We start from the raw sequence: 7,048 nt of genomic DNA, 5'->3' as shown, positions 1-7,048 counted from the left end.
GAAGTCATTTTAGCTACGTATCCAGCAATATATGAGATCAAAGCTTTCTTGCATTCAAATAGATTGTTGCAGTTTAGAATATCTGCATTATCGTGATCACTCACAGTTTGTTCTCTCTCCAACAAACCATATTTTCTTATCAATTCAATTTCAGTTAAAGATATTTTAGTACTGGAGTCAGCAAAAGAATCATCTAAAACATATTACTTATGAGTTTTATCTCTGATGCTGTAGTTTTCATTTGAAAATTGAACGTTACTTTGCATCAAAAGTTATTTAAATGTGGCTGTGAATTGTTGGCAATTGATTTTGCTGTTAAACATTTCTGCAAATCTCACGGTTTGTAGATTTGGGGTCCTAATATCAATGAAATTTTTTCGGGAAATGGCAGTAATTATTCAAAGAAGAAAGCAAAATGTAAACACAGTGAGCGCTTTTTAAATAAATTTAAAGATGCCTACATTTGCAAAAACTCATGAAGATTGCAGGAAATCTGTTTGTGTTATATGCATGAAAAAGGGTGATCGAGAGTTGACTGAAAACTATAAGTTGAAAATTCTTCAACTGATTTAAACAGACATAGATTTCAGTGATGAAAGAGTGCCTTAGGCTACTTGTGTTTCATGCAGATCTCAAATTGGAAAACTTTGTGCTGGAAAAATCAATCATGTGTCTAAACTTTTTGACTTCAAGTCAATTTCTATCAAACCTACAACCAGAGTTTCGTCAGTTTGTGAGTGCCTTTTATGCCAAATTGCCAAGATCAAAGGAAAGGAGAAGCATCCGTTTGACAAAGTCAAAGAATCCGAGGAAAAAATTCCTAAGCAAACTTCTCAGAGTTCTGAAAAGCGCTGCGCAAAGTGCTTGTCAATTATTGGCCGAGGACTTCTTCACAACTGCACCATTGGAACTCGCCATGAAAACCTGAGAAGAATGGCCACAGATGATCCCGTAGGTGCAGAGCAAGTGGCTGCAGCAGTCTTAGCATCCAAAAGCGCATCTCCAAATGGCACTATTAGACTCAGTCAGCCTTGTGGAAAACTTTTGCCATTGAGGAGAGGTAATTACTTCTATTGTCTAGTTAATTATCATAGTATCATTATGCTAAACTAAAGGCACTCAAAATGTTGATTCACAAGCATTTAATTTATGACCTGTAATAATTAATTATGAGAAAAAAAAACAAGAATGCTTTTATATTAATTAAAATGCTAATTGCAACTGCTTTTATTGAAAATTCATCTCTTAATTAATTACCCTGCTTCAATTTTATTTCATCAACCTAATTTTACTTTAAATCATTCTCATTGCAAGAATAAATATTTTTTTTCCTAATGGATGTTATTTTATTGTTTTTAAAGGTCCGTCATCGGCTCAGCAGCTATTCGAAGAACCACTCACAACAGAAAATATGTTTCAAATTCAGCAAAATACAGGACTTTCAAACAATGGCATGCGAAAACTAGGTTCAGCACTAAATCAAATCAGCCCAATTAGATTGGTGGAGCCAAGTTTTCCTTTGAAGTTTGCTCTAGCCGGCCAAAAACTTAATGATCAGTTCATGGTCAGCAACATCAGATTGGCAGAGAATGGTCAAACTTGTCAAGTTGTGCACTGCCAGAGCCTCAGCAATCTCAGTGATGTTTTCAGAGCATCACGAAAACTATCAGAATCTTCCATTTTTAAAACTCGGGATTGATGGTGGTGGATCATTTCTGAACATGAGCTTAACTCACATTGTGTTGGAAGAAGATGAGACTCCTCCACACAGCTCAGTACAGAAGACAATCAAGCTGATGGCACCAGCATCAACCAAAAAAACGAGTGTTAAGCAGCAGATGCTGATAGCACTGTCACAAAACACTCCTGAGAGTTACCAGAATGTGAAGGCCATTTTCGACCTCATTCAAGTCAAAGAAAAATGCCCAACAGGTTCTTTGGTTGTCTCTTGTGACCTAAAGCTGGCCAACATTCTTTGTGGCATTCAGTCTCACAGTAGCAAACACCCTTGTTGTTGGTGTGATGCTGCATCTCCAGGTCTTGAAAATTGTGGACAACTTCGGACTTTTGGCCAGATCAGAAGACAGCATTCTAAATACATCCAGGCAGGAGGAGATTCAAGAAAGTCAAAAATGTCATTCATGTACCTTTGATTGAATTTCAAGATGACAAGTTTGTCCTTGAGGCTATTCCATCAATGGAGCTCCACTTATTACTTGGAGTTGTGAACCACACCATTTGCGACCTGTGGCCAAGGGCCAAGGAATGGCCTCCATCACTTCACATCCCTATCCAGCCTTACCATTGAGGGCATTTCAATGGGAACGATTGCATGAGACTTCTAAGAGGTCTGGATAAGCTTCAACAGCTTTCAGAAAAAGAAGGTTTCAGTCCAGCTATTGGCTTTATTCAAACACTCACACTATTTAAGACAGTGGTCACTTTGTGCTTTGGAAAAAGCCTGGACCGTGACTATGAATCTAAGATTGAACATTTCAAACTTAGCTACACCAAGCTTCTTATTTCTGTGACTCCCAAAGTGCATGCAGTGTTTTACCACGTGCCATAGTTCATCAAGATGAAACAAATTGGACTCGGCCTCTTTAGTGAGCAGGCAACAGAAGTTCTACATTCCAACTTCAAACCTCACTGGGAGAGATTTAAGAGAGATCCATTGCACCCAGATTATGCCAGTCACCTTTTAAAATGTATCATAGACTACAACAGCAAGAGAATTTAATTTTTTTTAGAAAAGAAAATTTTCTTCAGAACATGCCTTTTCTTTGTAATCGATTAATGTAAATCTAAGGTTGTAACTGAACTTGAAAACAAACTCTTTTAGAAAATAAATTAATTAAAGAATATTTGTTTGAATTTTACAGGCTAATATGTTGTGTTTTGTAAAAAAAAATGCAAAAAAAATTTTTTTTAAACAAACTTTTTGGGCTACTCATAGCCTAAATGTATGGGTATTTCGTAGTAAAACATTCAAAGCTAAATAAGTCTGTTGGATTTTAATCCATGATTTTCAAATCACTCATTTTGTGTTCTTATGACATGCACTATCAACCTTTAAAAGGATTTCCATAGGGTATTTCATTGATATTAGGACCCCAAATCTACAAACCGTCATTTCACAGCACAAAAAAGAGCTCTAGATGGTTTTAACTGTGTTTACATGTTAATAAATAATTTAATGGTGAACCTTCTTTTTCAATCCAGTCAAGAAATACCTTGAACAGATTTAATTGCTTCTAAATATCCAATGAAATCAGTTTTTCGATTATACAAGATCATTTGTGTACTAGTAATCTCTTTAAGACTAATGATATGATATGTATCCTTTAGCAAATCGTTTTCTTGAATTTAAAATATCATATAATCAATCTATTATGCGAATAAACTCAACGACATATTAATAAAATTATTTAACAGCTATTTACAGTTCATTAATATTAAAAAGTTAGTAAGCTGTAAATAACCATAATACTTAACAGCAGATAAACAGTATAAGTAACTAAAGTTAAGGAGATATTTCAAAGAGGAGGTAATGTTTTGAACATTTCTATATAAAGATATAAATACATTTTTTTAAATAAATGTATTTTTACATACATTTGCTTCTTCAATTGTTTTGAGTGATTAACCTTCAAACTATAAGAAACTATTATTTACTTTTTATTTTTTTTAAAAGTTGTTATAAGTATTTGCTATATTTCAGACCTGGGTTTTTTTACCAGTATAAGTGACACTTCAGAATACTTTATTCAAATAGTTTATACAATAATAGAATTCAAGTATAATATAATTCTAGAAGGAACCCCTGAGTTTTGGTATACTGACAGCACTCAGTATACCAAAACTCAGTATAACAATTCATGCAGCATTTGTACAAAGTATCATCTTGCTACAAAAATTAGCGAATATAATAAAATTGTAGGTAGAAATGATTGCCGCTTACCATGCTGTTATGTTATTAACCTTTCAGCATACAGCATTGGGTAACTAAGAACTAAAAGATGCATAAATTATACATAAGACTTAACTAAATTTGTAAATGCCATTTAGTAATAAATTCAATTATTCCAAAAAATAATTATTTTTTTTCCTTAATATTTATAAAATTTATGGATTTTATTTTATTTTTAACAAATTTATTAGCTTATTTAATTATTTTCTTTCGTAGTTAGATAAAGCCATATAAAATGTATATCGGTTTCACCGCTTGGAACTAAAATTGCCGCCATCTTGGGAGGCCAATTTTGGCCTCAACTTTTTTCGGAAAAAACGAAAGAACCCGCTATCCAGTTATATTTTGAGATCAGTGACTTTAATGCTTGCCAATTGTGCCAATAATACCAGCATATTCTTAGGGGATACAATTTTATCTTGAAGCAATAAATTTAATAATATTCTTAAGAAACTATACAACAAATTACATACAACATTTAGAATTTATGAAAGTAAATACAACAATCACTAATAAAGCAAATAAAATTAAAGACAGAGGTGCAAATTTTTAATGATAAAAATATATACTTGCTAATGAATTCATAATATTTATATAAATTATGAAATTTGCTGGTGTGCATTCAACTTCTGGCACTGACGCAAAACAATTCTCGTTAACGTTTGAGATACAGACTGCAGTGTAAAACAAAAAAAATCATATTAAAACAAAGTTTCTTCAATGTTTGTAAATATTTTGCTTTTAATATTTTTATTCTGAATATTAATAATAATTCAACTTTTGAAAATAATATCATTTATAAAAATATATATTATTACCTAAGTTGATTTCAAACGGATAATCAAAGTTGGTGTAACCTTTGATATGTTGAGTATTTCACAATAAAATGTTCATTAACTCTCTGACTTTTTGACTGTAATATATGAAAAAGTCTTTGATATACTCTTAGAAGCATCAAAAACAGAGGTAATATATGAAAAAGTTTTTGAATATGAAAAATTGTAAAAGTTAAAGCTATGAATAAAGATTTCCCATCATCAGACAAAAAGACTTTTGAATTAAAACTTACCATTTAACAAATTTTGTTCATTCAACATCTCAGAGCAAATATTAAACTTCCGCAAAAAAGTTTTGAGTTACAGGTAAATCCGCAAAGTTTAAAAATAATCTGAAGAATCATCTACACCAAGATATACGCAATTTTTTGTCTACTCAATCTTTATTTTGGCGAATCATTTTTGCTGTCTTCCTTTTTTGTCATTAGAGCAGTTCAAGTTGTTTTATTGCAGTTCAACTGCTAAGTTCAATCTGGCATTGCTATAAAAATCTATAAATCAATTCATTAATAGTAAAGTTATGACTAAATTTAATGTATAAGCTTAAAGAAGTTAATTGTTGTACGCAAACTAAATATGAACAATATCCAATAAAATCAATCAAAAACTAATAAGACCATGAACAATGTCCTTCTGCCTCAGAAAGATGGAATATATACAGGGTTGTTTTGTTTTAAATCAGTTGATTTAAATTGATTTAATTCATGATTTTAATTGAACAAATGAAAATCATGATATTAATTTGTTCGATTAAAATCATGAATTAAATCGATATTTTTTGATTTTAATTACTTTTAATGATTTAATCTCATAGTTCAATAAATTATTATAGACTACTCATTAGCCTTATAATAAAATGTCTGGCAATATTAGAAAGCTCTACATAAGTAGAATTTAGATTCTAGTTACATCACTTTTTGTACACTGTGTTAATATATTAGTAGTTGAGGTTTCACAATCTAACACAGAAAAAATCAAAAAAAAGAAACATATTTAAAATGTATCAAAAAAAAATGTATCAAAAAAAAGAAACATATTTAAAATGTATCAAAAAAAAAATGTATCAAAAAAAAGAAACATATTTAAAATGTAAAACATCAGCTTCTAACAACCACAATGCCACTGTAGTAGTCATATATAAAATTTTATATCTAATGAGACTAGTTATGTACAATTTGCAGGTATTATTACTACATTTATGAACTATTCTTGAGTATGATCTTGCAGTTATTTTTTTTTCAACACTTATTGCTATATGACATTACTGAAGACATTTTAAATTTGCTCTTTATTAAATATATCAAACATTTGAAATGTCAATACAGTAAACACAGTATTAAAAAAAAATAACTGTAAGATCTTACGCAAAAATAATTTGATTATTGCCTTTATTTTTACATTGATAATTCAGATTATAGTAAAATGTTATAAGCACATTATTTAAATGTTTATTAATATTTTATTATTTAAAAAAAATAAAACTTTAAGTCACAAGAACTTCTTGAAGTAGACTTCTTATGAGAAGTCTACTTCAAGAGGTTCTTATCTTATTATAACCTTCTATGATTCTTAGAAGATTAATAAATATAGCCTATTTTGTTAATTTATATGATTTAAAAAAAATTGAAAATGTATCACAAATGTATCAAATAGTGTATCAAAACCTTTCTTTATTTTGCAAAATGATACAATTTTTTAAAATGTAGCAACAAGTTTTAATACTCAAATATAGCCTATTTTGTTAATTTTTATAATTTAAAAAAATGGAAAATGTATCAAATAATGTATCAAAACCTTTCTTTATTTAGTAAAATGAAACAATTTTTTAAAATGTTGCAACAAGTTTTAATGCTCAAAATGGAACAAGCTTTAATGCTCTGCAACTACATTGGCCGAATATTGGCTACGGCATTTCTGTAAGAACAGATTTTTATTGCAAAATATTGGGCCAGTACTACATTGGCCAAATTTTGGCCCAACATAGTACGATATTTGTGATAAACAGATTTTAATAATTGAAATATTATGCCGAAAAAAAACATTGGCTAAATGTCGGCCCAATTTCGTACGGTAATTGCGAAAAACCGATTTGCAGAATTAAAATATTACGCCGAAAGAAAAACACTGGCTAAATGTTGGCCCAACGGAATATATTTACCAATGCTAAAACATAAGTTGGGCCAATGTAAGCTTGCTGTCGGGGAATCGACTAAAATTTAAGTAAATTTATAAAAATTCAATT

Source organism: Hydra vulgaris, chromosome 02 (genome assembly GCF_038396675.1).
Source record: "Hydra vulgaris chromosome 02, alternate assembly HydraT2T_AEP".
In the NCBI taxonomy this organism is placed as follows: domain Eukaryota; kingdom Metazoa; phylum Cnidaria; class Hydrozoa; order Anthoathecata; family Hydridae; genus Hydra; species Hydra vulgaris.
This window is presented reverse-complemented; position numbering follows the sequence as displayed.